The following is a 15,893-nucleotide window of genomic DNA, read 5'->3' on the forward strand; positions in this document are numbered from 1 at the left end:
CTCTCTCTCTGTCTCTCTCTCTCTCTGTCTCTCTGTCTCTCTCTCTGTCTCTCTCTCTCTCTGTCTCTCTCTCTGTCTCTCTCTCTCTCTGTCTGACTGTCTGTCTCTCTCTCTCTGTCTCTCTCTGTCTCTGTCTCTCTCTTTCTCTCTCTCTCTCATTCTGTCTCTTTCTCTTTCTCTCTCAACAGGTGCCTTTTTAAGGCTCGAGTCTAAGTTTCCTTTAGCTTCCTGGCTCCAGCTCTGACATAATCATTCTTTAATATATCTCCGCGGCCCCTGTAGTGCCCGCTCTGAGCCTGTCCCCGCTGCTCCTCACCTCTGCCCCGCCCCCACGCCCACACTCCGCTTTCTGTTTTGTCCATCACCTTGGTTTCCCCCCCACCCTTTCTGACCTGCACTTTTTCTGGCTCAGACACAGGCAGGTTGGGAGGTAATGAGAACCAGATGGACACCGTGCAGAAATTGCCCAAATGGGTATGAGAATGTGGGGAGCTGTCAGGCATGGAGAGAAGCTGGAATTTTTCAGCAATAAAATGGGATTTATCGCCACTCTACCACAGTCATTGCCGACAACCGTTTACCTTGACAGAAACCCCATTCCAATAGGCCACGCCGATGCAGATTCTTTTTTCCCAAAGAGTGATGATTGGTATTTGTTCTAAGGCTCAGATGGCCTGCACTAAAGGTGAAGCATTAGGCCAAAGTCCTGTATTCCCTACTGAGGCAAATGAACCTGCTAAAATAAGTTCCTTCCACAATGGCTGTGTAATTGAAACCAGAGAGTGAGAGAATTTGATAAATTGCTTGACCCTGAAGGAATGTTAAGGTCATAAATTTTCATTGCATTTTTTTCTCTCTTTTTTTTATTCTTATATATTGATTATATTTAGTATTTGCTGCAAAATTCAACAAGCTTACAGATCATCGGTTGTGGCCCCGGGGGAAAGCACGGTAAATCATCAATTAACGGGGCAAGGGGCATTCTACCCTGTCTTGCAGAGAGGGATGTCAGCTCCTTGGTATGCCAAGGACAGTCGTGGAGGTGTCTTACACCTCAGAATTATTTCAACTTAGCACGCAATTTGTCCTGGCATGGACAAAGTAAAAGTTACTGAAAGGATTTTTCTGGGATGAGTGCAGTTCTACTTCTATCATTTAAGAATGATGAACTGTTAAGTGGCTGGCAATCCATTCCAGCAATCACACCCACATACCTTCTCCCCTTTAACCTAAAAATAAGGACAATTATATTTTAGCTACAAAAGTGATCATCACTTCAAGGTAAATTGAAAGCGAGCCTACATGTGCGCAAGTGAACACTCTTGCTTCTGAACGCTGGGCTTGGCAAGTCTTTGAAATTACTCAATTTTTTTTGAAATCTAAATTGTCTTAACATGAAAGTAAAGTATAAGGCATACAAACAGTGTAAGCAATATACTGTATAATGTAAAATAGACTAAAATATGAAAGTTATCACATAGCAGAAATGTTTATACATCTCATAGCAAGACTTTGCTTGTTTTTCTAAGAAGTGAATGAACTGAGATTGTCAGTGTCTTAATTTGCCTGTGTTCTCCACCAGTCTTCTGCGGTGGTACAGTCTGATGACATAAGCTCAGCATAAAATAGGTTGAGTGATTGGTTGATAGCCAAAACTTCTTGTCTTTGGAAAACTTAAGAAACATGTCTTCTGTATACTTGTGTGCTTAATTTGCTAGACCTGTTAAACAAAATCACAGGCAATTTAACTACTAATGTATCACTGTTATATTCAGAATTTTTAGAATTCAAGAGACTCAAAGTGGGATATAGGCTAGAAGTTCTGATTGACCAAGAAGATAATTTCTCTAATTTAAGAAAGATCCCTTCGGATTCCTTTTCAATTATGAATTACCAACATGAAGGTTGGAAACCAGTACTAGTTCTAGGATGCAGAAGTATTAAATAAGTATGTGAGTTTCTCCTCATAACCAGCTGAATTTTGTAAGAAAAAGACACAATTTATGTTGCATTCCACAAAACATGATCAGTAGGAGTGAAGCTAAATAATTTGTAGTTCTGTGTCCCATTTTCTTTTGTTCATAAATAAATTAATGACCAAGGTTTGCTAAGAGTATTTATATCTCCAAAAATTGTTTGCAAGTAAGAGTAGGAAAGAGAGTACATAAAAGTAATAAATTCCAAATCCTTGTTCTTCCAAAATACAAAGGCAGATTAATTTTGGGTGATACAAAAAGTAAGTAGTACTGGGGCTGTCAAAAATCTTGGAATCTAGCACCAAAGTAAAAAGCAAGTTGATAACTTTCATATGTTACTGCTTATATGTGTATAAATGTTCTCACAAGAATTCAACAATAATACGTCTTCCTCATATAGAGGGGAGACCATGATATACATATAACCTGCCTCTAATCTAGGGTTTTTCCCGGTATAAAAATGTGACTTCCTTCCTCCGTACTTCAAAATTTTGTTGCAAGGCTGTTTCAAACAAACAAAAAATAAATATATGCATATGTATGTATGTATACATATATAAGTATAAATAAAATATGAACAGAAAATGGATTCAATTACTAATATTTTTGCAAACTAATGTTCAGCTGATGCAACTCAATTTTATTTTGCATCACATTAGTGTCATAATGATAATGACTAGCCTTTATTCACTAACAGTTTGAGTCAGCACTTTAAGACATTTTCAAATTAGGTCATACTGCACATTTGTGGCTGATACAAAGGTTGATTAAGAGAGCTGCACAATTGTGAAGTGATGTGGTGTGAGTTGAATTAAGTTCTCTCTGATAGTTACGGGAAATGTGAGCCACTATAACTAAGCAGAAATAATGTATGGGCTATGGGGGAAGGAGGAGGAGAATATATTTCCACAGAGTGCTTGCAGTAATACTCATTTACAATTTAACAAAGTCCTCTGTCTGTTCAGGAAGAATTCTATCTTGGAGCTTGGAAACAGGGAGGAAATACAAATACAACACTAGAGACCTGGTCCCCAGTTCTGTTCCAGGGAGTCAGTTTTGCCTTTATGTCTGTTTTGATCTTCTCAAGACTTTTTTTTTTTTTTTTTTTTTTCCTTCTAGACACTGTCTACAGCTTTTCTGAGGCCAAAATGATCCGGTGTCACAACCTAACTTTTTACCCAGAGTGTAAGAGTTCTGAGGCAAGGCTAAATTGCTATGCAAGCTAGACTGGAAGGGAAGGAAACACTCTGTTTAAAGCGATATTGTCATGGCAAATCTACAAGCTCATCTACACTCAAGGATTTTCTTTAATTCAGCCAGCACTTCAGGTAAATTGTAAATACGGCTCCTGAAATGCAGAGTGTCTTTTAATTGAATTTAAGGAGAACCAAAATAAAAGCTGGAACCCCTAACTGCTGGCCTGTTCAGTAAGGGTAAAAATAGTGGTTGTTACAATATATTCCCATCATATTGCTCATAGAATAAAGAAGTCATAAAAGACACACATACACACACACACACACACACACACACACAGGCTTTCAAAATAAAGGAACCTGAACAAAAATCTAAGCAGTATGTGATGACCCTGAACCAAAAGAAGAGTTCCTTACCTTGGCAGTGTTTGTCCCATTGACAAAAAAGAAAGAGCTTCCTGTACCTTATCATGCACAACATGCTTCTTGCATTCTGTGAATTGAGATACTGAAACGTACATTTCTAATGCAATCAGATCACATTTTAGCTCATCCCTTTGATATGTTTATTAATGTCCACTTCCCAGCAGATGCATTCTCTCCCCATGGGTGCAGGATGGTGTGACTCACCCACCCCAGCCTGGTTACCTTCCATTTATTCTTAATTTCTTTCAAATTGAATCTGAGTTTTCAGAGTTTGGCTGAACTTGTTTTTCTAATAAAATGACAAGGCAAAGAAAGAGCATGTGCTCCACTAAAAAAGAGGTCTACATGTTGATTTAAAAATAAATGCACTAAATTAGAAGCAGGAATTTGTAATAGCTGTATTCGTAGTATTCATCAATATTTTTATATCTGAGGTGCATAGTTATAATTTCCAAAAAAATGGAAGGAAAAGAGCCTTCAAATTTTGGAAGAGATATAAACAAGAACCTTTTGCAAGGAAGAAAGGGAGGGAAGGAGGGAAGAAAGGAGGAAGGAAAGAAACTTGAGGGAGGGAAGGGGGAGAGGAAAAAAGGGAAGAAACAGGAAAGGAAAAAAAAAGAGGGAAAGCCTGATTTGGGCTCTTTCACTCACTTTTAACTAAGATATTCTCCTGAATCATTCATTCCTTTTGACTGCCTTCTGTCCTTCGGCTGCAAGTGACCACAGTCGGATGGAACACGGTATGTAAAGTCACTTTAACTTTGATATTTTGGTCTTTTTGTTACTGCATCTAACCAATGTTTCCCATAAGCCGTAACCTGAACTTGGATAGTCCAAGCCCCTTGATGTTGCTGAACTATAGAAGTTGCTCTGCTCAGATCTGATTATTTATTGCAAAACAATGGTCCTGAGTATCTTCCTAGGACGTCAAAGGAATGTCCTATGACTGGAATTCAAAGACAAATATCTCCAGATTCATAGTCTGCCAAGTAATTCTGGAAGCAATAGTGGTACTATGACGCAACCCCAAACATTTTCATTTTGAAAAAAACCTTTGGTATTTCCAATCCCTTAATTTACATCTTCAAAAGGTCACTGTGGTGCTAGCTGAAATCGATTGCACATTTTACTTATTGTGAAGTAAGCTAATTTGCCTAGCCAAGGAAGTGCACCTTTCTAGCCACTAGGATGAAGCAAATCTGAATCAAGCATAATATCACAATGAGCAGGTAAAAGTAGTTTTGCTGTTTTCTTAAGCAATTAAGGGAATACTTGAGTTCTCTAACAGTTTAATTTAGATGGGAATATCATCCAGTGAGCTATATTTATTAATAGTGGGGTTTTTTATTGTTGTTTTGCAAAATGGATACAGCAACATTACAGGGGTTCTACCTGACTTTTGATGATCTGGTATGCAGTGATTAAATAAGGTTAATCTTCATTTTATATGCTAATAGGGTATTTATAATCTCTACAGCATATCCAATTTAATGATTTTATTCTCTATTGTTTGGAAAGTATTTCTTATTAGCTGAAGAAAATATCCTTACATTCACCACAGATGCTAGTTTAATTGGGCTTGAGAGCATTGTGCATAATTAGTCCACTTCTCTAATATTTCATCTATAATTACACAATGAACAATGTGCTTAAATTTCATAAAATTGGTGGGTTCAAAAGAAAGTCTTAAAAAAATGAACATTCCGTTTGCAGTGTTTCCCAAGCCCTGCTAAAAGCCTGATGAGTACAGGGCTCAGGCCGGTGGGAGTGTACTGATGAAAGGCTGCCTGAAGGCTGAGGCTAAAAGCACAAATGATACTCCCTTCTAGCTCCACTTAACCTACACAGTGACAATGGTTTGGGCAGAGTTTTTGGATCAGGCCCATCCATTAGTGGCAAACTAGACTGAAAGTCCTCACATAGTAGCCCCAAAGATCCTTGCAAAGGTCAACCTTCAAGATCATACCTTGGATGGCAAAGCTATTTGGTTTGAGGTTTGGGTTCCCATCACATTCCGTTCCTCCCAGCCCAGCATTTAGAGCTCTTTCAGACAAACTGATTCTAGATAGTAGCCTACGAAGTTTTACCAGGGTACCCAACGGCCAACTTCCAATTTTGTTAGAGAATATGACCAAGGAAAGAAAATGGAAAAGAAAGAGAAAGTGAAAGTGGCTTATAACTTTGAGTGTTCTACTGACAGAAGGTAGTAGCTGACAGAGTGTGTATGTGTGCATTTCCCATCTTAGTCCAGATGAAGTTATTCATATTCTAGCAGTCTGCTTAGTTACAGATTTGTTGAATTAAAAGAAAATGAATCATGTAGTTTTAGCAGAGTTTCCCCCAAGACCACAGGGAGGCCTCATTGTCTTTACCCAGCTCATGGAGTTAGCCAAGGTCAACAACATATCTACACTGCGCCTTCAAGACAACTTCTCCTGTATCCTTAAAATTTCCAGTCTATAAATGCTTTGGGTGCAGCTTCCTCAATTCACCTTCCAACACCCTTGCTTCCCTTTTTCTAAGGAGAACCAAACACCGAAGTGACTACCTATGACCCAGAAACCCACCAAATGGCCAATGGACACAGAAGACCCCCATACACAATTCAAGCATAATCTTTTACCTTTGGACCTAATAACACCTAGGGGAAAAATGCAACTGCCCTTGAATCAAGGTCTAGGTGGAAAAATGGAATTACTACCAGGTAGCTCAACTGACAGAATTAAACCAGGAAAGTAGTTAGAAAGGTGACAGAAGAACTGAAACCTGATAGGGATGGTGAGGTCTCCAAGAGTTTGGCAATAACAAGAACCAAGGCCATGCTCTACTAGGCAGACAAGAAGAAGAGAGCAGTTTGTGGTTTCAGAGAAAATGCAGAGGTAGTCAGCACCACCTCCACAACACGCAGGAGGGAGAGAGGTTGCAGTTCCAGGCTTTCTCATCATTATTAGCCAGTGCCTTCCTTTGACAAAATTTGTAGAAGCCACATGGCAAGGAAATCTTCACAGGGGTAAATCCCCCTATAATATAGAAGACAAAGGAAAGCAGAGGAAAAGATAGGAGAGCAAATAGATGAACATTTGGCAAAGCCCATTCTCAGCAGCCATAAGAATTATCTGAAGATAAAATTCTCAACAAAAGCTTATGTGAATTCAGTAGGAGGAATCTGATATTTATTTTGGTTTCAAATTCCTAAGCCAATCTACCTAGGAATATTAACTAGGAAAATGGCTATTATGTTGAGAATAAATTCTCAAGCAAACAATACATTTCAGCTAAATGGATTAAAAAGAGACACAAGCCCTGAAAAAGTGAAGGCCACCGTATTTCCAAACTTCTTGATATTTTTTGTAAGGGTAATGTGTCATTTCCTATATCAGTGTGGTCCACAGGTTGGTGCACATGTGGAAGGTCAATCTTGACTTTGAATTTCCTGGTTTCCACAGATTTTGTTACACCCAAAACTTTGTTTGAGCAAGGCTGAAAGATTTTGTTCAGGGAAGAATTCTAGTGCTTTGATTAAACAATGATGAATTGTTGATATTTCATGTCCCCATTCACTACATTGCTGTTTTGTAGCCAGATCAACTATAAAAAAAAATTTTCTTCTCGCCCCCCCCCCCAGAGTAGTAGGGCTCAAACTCAAGGCCTTGTACTTGTGAGGCAAAGACTGTACCACTGAGCTACACCTCCAGCCTTCAGACTTTTTTCCAATGTCTTCATATTCTTTAAGCTATTCTTTCCTGACACCTGCTAATACTAATGGGGTCTGTTGTTTGGGCTCAGGTACAATGCCGCCTATACCCTTGACACCTGGATACAAGTGCACTTTTCAAGGATTAACATCTTAACTTCTTGCAACTCTATTTGCAGCCGTATCTCTTGCCTGTTAAAATGTATGGTGAATTTAAAGGAGATTTGCATTTGGTCTTACAAAATGAAGATTTTACAAGTTGACTTTTTTCTTCTCTTCTGACCAGACCCATATTACTAGGAAAGGGAAAGGCCAAGGGGAAATTATTGCTATTTTAGACAGCAGCATAAATTTTCTTCCTATTTTCAACCTAGCTTTTAATTTAATAAGTTTTATGACCCTTATATTAAGTACATATGTTTTACAAGACATTGTGTCCCTTGAGTCACCCTGAATTTGCTCTACTGTACCAGAGTTAAATGAATGAATACTGTGTTTCTGATTTTAGTTCACTCTGTATTTGATCCTTCTAATATGCCTGATAAACCTTCATAAAAGCAGAGAGCAACAACATAACTATAAAGTCATCTAAAGGTTAGCACAGACTGTTTTAAATAAAATGAATAAAATCTTCTCTTAACAATATTTTAAATTTAGATTTATCCTCTACTGCTTTTTGTGATAATTAAGGACAGGCGATATGTTAGAAATAGTCTCTGGCCTTAAGAATGGGCAACTAAACATTTACAAAATGTTTTTAAGTTTATTCTAGTAGACAGTGCAAAGATATTCTCCCCTCCAATTAAGGCTCCAAAATCAAAGACAACTGTGTCTCTTTGGAAATCTGAAATGATGTTAGTGTTCTTAGAAAGATATTCTATCAGCATATGTGCATGCCTGTTGGAAATGAGGACCGTGCTGCAGAAATGTACAAAGGATTTCACCAATCCTCAATAAAGAAAGATTATATGAGCAACTTTAGGATTGTTTAAGAAGAAAGTGTTGAGTTCACAGCAGGATAGAGAAAACCACATATAACAATGGCAGGAAGAAGCAGGTTTTCCTAAGTTGTGTGGCAGGGAGATAGGGCTGGGAAGAGCAGAGGCATGGCTTGGTTCTCAGCTGTGTGTTCAAACCAGTACATATACTCTGGTTTCACTTCAGATCGTATAAATGTTTCGCCTTTACTTAAAACAGTACAAAGGTATGGAAACCTAGTACTGATGATGAAACCTTTTTAAGTTTTTAAGATGTAGCAGATTTGTAAATCAGATCAAAGCATAGAAGCTATTGATTAGCTAAATATTTAACTGGAAAAATCTTTATAATGTAATAAGATTGGTTTTAAAATATGCTTCATAAATTTGCTGCTTCAATTCTGATTTTAAAAATGGTTTCCATACATATGCCAACATTTAGCAAGGCAGTGTGCTACTAAAAGTACACTTTAGGTCAATAGATGAAGTGTGGCCCAAACTCAAGATGGAAAAGTTTATATCACAATATCAGTTTAAGTGCCAGACTACATAACTGTACTGTTAAGTTTACTAATGTATAAAATCCAATTCAAGAAGCCATTAATTTCTTTCCTATTCATTTTGTTTGCTTTTGTCCCACTTCAGTAACTTTGCAGGACATGACCTTAAAATATAATTGGTTGTTCAGTAGAACCTCTCTCAAACATCTACATAAGAATCGATGTTTATTTCTCAAACCCACACAGGCTCCAAAATTGATATGTTGCCCTCTGATTTTATTGTTAGAGGAAACCATCCATTATTTTCAAAGGCTAAAAAATCTCAGCCATTCTATATTTCATTTCAAGACTGAGTGACCAAAATATTGGGCCTGTTTGAAATCTATTTAAACATTTGGCACCTTGTATGTTGTTTGCATTTAAAAGGCTTTTTATTTTATTTTTAAGAAAGAATCTAAGAGTCCCTAACAGCTAAAAATTCTTGGGCAGGCCAACGTCTAAATTATGGCCACACTGCTGAGAAGCACAAGTTAGGACGGAATGTTGGTATTAGGCTCCATGAAAACAAGAGCTGGCCATTTTAACCCGTCATAGAGAACTCCTGGTCACCTCCCAAGGGGCAAATTGATGTCAAGTTCTGCTGTCTGTCAGGATTAAGTGCCTGTTTGCTTTTTCACTAACATGTGGTTTGAGAACAAAGCAGCTCAAATCTCCTCAGTCCCTAACAAAGCATCTCAAATTGCTGAGTAAAATTCTTTAATCCCCCATCTTAATCTGAAAACACCAGGAGCATGGAAGAACACCGTGGTCTCTTTTTGTAGGTCTTCTCCTCCACCCACCCCCCTTCCCCATAGCTGACCACCTACTCCTCGTTTGCATGTACATCTCCCCAGCATGTAATTCTTCAACAGAACATTATCAAATCAGAAATTCTGGTAACTTGGCCCAAGATCAGGCTGGCTGTAGACATTTTTATTTCTTATCAACTTCACTTAAAAAGGAATTCATTGACCATTTTTACATAACCTTGAAGGTCATAGGCATACAAATAGCATGTGCCATAATTTTTAATAAATAGGTTTTTAATCGCTTGTTTACAGTACTTGTCAATGCTAAATCTGAAACCAAAAATATATGGAAATAGTTTAAAATTTTTTATTAAAGTAAAAGACACAAGTGGAACTAATCTCTGAATGAAACTGTGAAAGAAATTTTTGCTAACATGTAGCAGAACAGTAAATAGTTGCAAACTCTTTTCCATTATTTGCATATACTCATTACATATTAAGAACAGAAAATTTATCCATCACTTGTAATTGTTCAGTTATATCTATGGAATAGAGTTGAAAATCTCTAATTCTTTGTTGGTTTAGTTTGCAAAATGTTGAACTCTACAAGTTGAATTACATAAAATATTACTCTCAAAAGTGTATTTCTCATGATTTCAACACATTGTAATATCTTTCTTTAAAAATTTTAGCTGGAAAAAAAATTTAGCTGGAAAATAGTATTAGTAGAATTTTTTCTTTGGGAAGATTTTTTTGGGCAATTTCCAAATTAAGTTGAAGAAAGTTTTTAGTTTAAGGAAGCTAAAACTCAGCGTGGCTATATTTTTTTCTATTTTTTTTACACTAATGATGAACAAGATTCACCATTTACTCTAAAACTTTCATTCAACTGATGCCAAGTTAAAGAACTATCCCAGTGGAATAGGTTCCACACTTTCCAATTTCCCCTCTACCTAATACAAGTCAAAGGAGTAAATCTCATTCCCTAGTAATATTGGACTCCTTTACGAGTATCTCTGTGAAATGATAATAGAGCCTCATAGAGAATGTGAAAAGCATGACAACAAGATTTCCCTGACACCTATCAAAGTAGCCATCTGTGCTGTATTTAATAGTATCACTCTCCCCATTTCACTTGTTGGCATTTTTACTTTCTACAGGTTGAGCCAAGGAAAGAAGTGAAAGGAGAAGAAGGAATGGACATAGACAACCTCGGTCTAGTGAAAGCCTTTAATAGTAATCCAACAAGTGTCTCTTGGAGAACCGAGGACCTCACATATTATGCAAGTCAAGGGCTCTGTTGCTGAGATGCATCTCCACTCTGAAATATCAGATTTTTAAGTTTGCCATTTTTAATGTTAAAAAAAGATGGAAAATCTAGGTGGCTGTCCCAGACCCTAATACATAAATCTTTAGGCATTAACAGTTTCACCCCAAAGATTGGAGGCAATGGACTTGGATGACCTAAACTGACCAATGATCCAGAAAGTCTTCATGATAGCAACAGGAAGAACATGAAATACAACAAAAGGATCTGTATTTAAATCTAAGTTTTTCTGTTTCCTAACTGTGTGAACTTGGGGAATTACTAAGCCTTTCTGTGCTTTGATTTCCCCAGCAAAATTAAGGAAAAGGTTATACCTATTTTATATGAATATAAAATACTACTTAGAAAATACAACACTATCTGGCATTGAATATATATATTATCAATGTTTGAGCTTTTGAAATTTATACTACTCCAATTTAGTCTGAAAATAAGAGTTTTTTCTACTCCTTTCAAAGAAAAATCACTGTGAGACTTAAGTTGGCATCCTGGGAAGAAAAGAAGTAATGGGGTAAAGCAGTTTTTCTGCTCCAGTTAGGGAGGACTAAGCAAGATAAAAAATTACAAATAAGTACAATACATGGAAAATATACATTTAGTGGTCTGAAGGATCTGAGCAATGGTGATATGTTTCATAATGAATAGGTCTTTGAGAAATCTTGATTTTTCTACCAGGCAAGTTATTTTGTGAACTGTACTCTAGGTATTTATGGTACATCTACCTTGGCAAATATGCATTACTAGAACTTGAATTAAAGCAAATATTATACTTTGGGACAGATGAAAGATCTAAACTGATATCCCAAAACAAATACTTTTATATCATTTGTTTTTTTAATTGACTTGCTTATTTTAAGCATTAAGTAAAATAGGCTCTGGGTGAATGTGTTCTGAAAGTTTCTACAGAAAGTTTACAAGATTCTTCATATGCTCGTCAGTTGTCATTTAAACAAGCATTCCCACTCTGAGTTGCCCAAATTGAAATAGTCATAAAAATGTTTTCTTCATTCTCTCTTTCAAGGAATATTCCCTGACTCCTGGCCCATGCTAAGCCCAGCGATAGTTGCTATTATACAGGGGTGAACAAAATGTCCAAAAGCACATGACGTCCAAAGATTCCCTGCTGCCTAATGTACATCCATATTAAAAGGTTAGAAAGCCTTTTGGTCTCTAGTCTTTAAGGCTGAATGTGTCTTCTCAGCATCTTCAAATGTAGGGATTGTGTCTGATATGTGAGTACCTTGAATTATCACATTGCACATTTTAAATTTATACAATTTTATTTGTCAGTTATACCTCATTAATAACTAGGGAGAAAGAAGAAGAGTATGTTCACTCAGCCATGCAATCAGTGACAATCAAGACTCAAGTTAAGGGGTCTGGGTAAATCTCAAGACATTAATCTCACTTTACTAGAATCAAGATCCCCAAAGCTAAGCTTGAGTGAAAAACAAGAAGGAAGTCTTCTGACACAGAAGAGTTAGAGGAAAGATGCAGATGGTGTGTGGGATAATGAATGGCAGTTTAGCTCTCTGCTTGGTCATGGTATCATGCACGTTAGCTTCTGTAAAGCACAAGGTTTAAAACAGGGGTGCTACCAACTGCATAACTACTGCTATTGCACAGTCACAGTATTTAAAATGTTTGGAAGAAGCTCAAAACCTTCCTCTGGCTGTAACTGTTCTATACAGTTATTCTACCACTGAAATTCTTTCTCCAGTTGTATAGTCATGAGGCTAAAGCCAAAGATTTAGTTTTCATGCAAACTTATTTTGTCACATTACACAAGCAAAACTGGTCCTAGGTCCAGTCTTTCTGAAAAGAGGTGGTTGTAGTCACAGCTAATCAAGGAAAATGCACCACTGAATCAATTTAAAACTTATAAATTGATGAATCAGTTAAATTTCCATCATATATTCTTTAAGAATAGCAGCACTGTCTCTGTGTAGAATGTATCATATATTATAGTTTTTTAAAAAGTCTTTCCAATCGTGTTTAATAATAAAGCAAAATAGTGCCTAAAGTATACTTGAAAAATGAATACGTTATAAAAAAGTAAAAGTCCAGTTAACATATAATTTTCAGATTTTTTATAAAGCTTGTAAAATAAAACAGTAAGATCCTGGGCCACACAAGAATTAATGGAGCTTCCATTTTCTATGAGTTAAAAACAAAACTGAGAATAAACTATAGATCCGTCAACAGACAGTTGATTATGCAGCTTTTAAAACTGTTTCTATGCATTTGTGCATATTGGAAGTTGGCATTAATAGGATGTTCTTAAGTATGAAATACAGGTTACAAGACCATATGCATAGCATAGTTTCATTTAGGAGAACATATCCACTTTTTGCCTAGTAAGTCTAGGAGATAACAAATTGAAAGTGATTGTCTTTTGAAAGAATTTTCTTTTTTCATTACTTTCTCTTCCCCATTCATGTTTTATTTTTATAGTGTAAACACTTATTACATAAGGCCAGGAATATACAGCCAAACTGCCAGCCCTGGACATTTTGCCCAGATATCTTCCCTATGTCTATTGGATTTCAACTACACAGAAATCTACATGAAACAGCTAGCCAACAAATCTTACATAAAGTCATATATAAATATACTTATTCTCAGCCAGGCATGGTGGTGCACACCTGTAAATCTGGCACTCAGGAGGCTGAGGCAGGAGGATAGTTCAAGGCCAGTTTGGGCTACAAAGTGAGCTCAAGGCCAGCCTGAACTGCATAGCAGGACCCTGTCTCAAAAACACCCCCCCCCAAAAAAAATAATAATAATACATACTTGCATACAAACATAGGAAAGCATGGATTATTAGGATAATTGGTAATAATCACCCATATCTGATGAAATAGCTACAATACCAGTAGTTCTTGAACTTCAGGGAACATGAAAATCGTGTGGAAAGCTTGATGAAACACTGATTGCTGGACCCACCTCTAGGATTTTTGATTCTGCAGGTCTGGACTGGGGCCTAAGAATTTGCATTTCTGACAGGGTCCTTGAGGATCCTGCTGTTAAGATAACCACTTGAGAACTACTGACATACCGGTGCTATTTTGCTTGAATGATGTGGGTCTGACAGTGATTTGATATCTTTTGATTCAGGTGTTTTCAGTTCTACTCCGGGAAGATGGTGAACAGCTGTTCCTTCTCCTCACTAGAGAGAAGAGAGGAAATGGAATTAACCTGCAGCAGAATGATTTAGGTTTCCTCCAGAGGGAAAAATGTCCTTACAAAAGGGTTATTAAACCCTGAGATGGGCTTAGAGGGTTACTAAGAGGAAATTTTTGTTATCTGTCTCTCTGAGGGATTGTAAGAATTTCCAGATCTTATTTGAATGGAGGAAAATAAATAAATAGCATAAAGGATACCAGTTATGGGACAAAATCCTTTATACTACTGGTAGTAAAATGGGATAACTACATATTTTACCTTTCTATGTCCCCTCCTCCGAGTGATGAGATTTTTCTCTCTGTCTTCTTCCCTTGTGTGTTTTAGACTCACAAGGCATTAAAATAATCTCATTAATACCTTTACTCAAAGCAGAAGAGATCAAGCAGGGCATCTTGTCTTTGTATTCTCCATATCCTGTGCTAAAAAGGCATCAGATCAAGAGTTCAAATCAATCCCCTTTGAGGAAAAAGTCCATGGGTCAATGCAGTAAAACTTACCCAAAGTTTGCTTTCAGAATAGGTCTAGAGTTCCAGAGAACATCTTTGGAAAATGAAAATGAGTTTAGTCATATAGCCAACACTTCGGATTAGAAGATTCATTTTCACCTAGTGCCATCTTAGAAGAGAAGACCAGACACAATCTACAGCAGATGATTTCCCTCCATCAGTAGACATCTGACATTTTCATGGTTTCCATCATGGAGCTTGGAAAACAGATACCCCGCACTCCCTGCAGGAGCTTAGACTCACAGCTGAGAGACCTGGGTTCACAGCTGCAGTCACACTCCCCACGACCTTCGCTGTGATCCTCCTCTGTACAGTGGAAACAATTGTACCTGCATGCCTGGTCTGCCTCGGCAACCAAACGGGTTGTTGCATGAAGAAGACTTAGTCCAGTGCCTGCTGCATGAAAAGGGCTCAACAAATGCTGACGCATTTTGCTGTCCTTCAAAACCCAGTCCAGGAGGCAAAAATGTCCAGACAGAAGCCATTTTGATAGGTTCTTCAATCTAACTCAATGTTACTAAGATGGTTCTGTACTTGTACACACAGATTTTGGCTATATCAAATCTCCCACATCAATACATCAATGCAACCTGGCTTTGAGTACCTCTGAATATCTACTTACCATACTATAGAAAAGGCCTCTTCCATACTGGCGTATTAATAAATTAAACTGTTTTGGATGTAATCACAGAAATAACCCCCACTGAACCTTTCCATTAAAACCTATCATTTTCTTTAATGTGCAGTGAGAATATAGAGAAATATCTTTGGAATCAAGGTTTTGATTCTGATATCCAGATATCTTTGCTTTATTACAAAAAAGCAAATACCAAGCCCCAACTCTTTTCAAATTGAGAACTACTCAGATCTTAACTACCAAAGCCAAATTAGGTATAAAATGGGAATAAATGAAAGTATGATTATGCGTCTCAAAGCATCAGGGAGGATAAAGTGGGACAATGCATGTAAAATACTTAGCAGACTTCATAGTACGCAGTTATCTGTAAGTATTATTATGATGACGGTTTTGAGTATTTGAAGATGAAAGTCTTCAGTTCTCAAATTCAATGGGTAGAAATAATGTAACCCTCAGGAAAACTTGTTTCATTCTTTCCCTGTATACACACCACCTTTGTATACCAATACCCTTACAGCTTGTGTGACCGTATCTACAGCACATTCTACTTCTGCCACAACCTCATTCTTTTTGTTCTTGTTGTTAATTTGTAGAAATAAGGGTTTATGGGAAATTTCTAAGTACATTTCTTTCATAAGTGAATTATGTATTCCATACTGTTCCTTCTAGCCCATTCCTAT

At 37.2% G+C, this 15,893-nt stretch overlaps 1 long non-coding RNA gene across 2 annotated transcripts in view; it reads right to left on the bottom strand.

The window, feature by feature from the left end:
* LOC102026445 overlaps positions 1–4,461 on the bottom strand; it is a 25,452-nt gene extending 20,991 nt beyond the window's left edge. Inside the window, exon 1 of one of the 2 annotated variants that reach the window (XR_001234242.1) lies at positions 4,250–4,461. This is a non-coding gene — a long non-coding RNA (uncharacterized LOC102026445). Of the gene's footprint in view, positions 1–3,589; positions 3,765–4,249 lie in introns of those variants that run through there. The other variant, XR_001234241.1, reaches the window with a different exon arrangement.
* Positions 4,462–15,893: the final 11,432 nt, after the last annotated feature.

Source organism: Chinchilla lanigera, unplaced genomic scaffold (assembly GCF_000276665.1).
Source record: "Chinchilla lanigera isolate Chin_1 unplaced genomic scaffold, ChiLan1.0 scaffold00023, whole genome shotgun sequence".
NCBI lineage: Eukaryota > Metazoa > Chordata > Mammalia > Rodentia > Chinchillidae > Chinchilla > Chinchilla lanigera.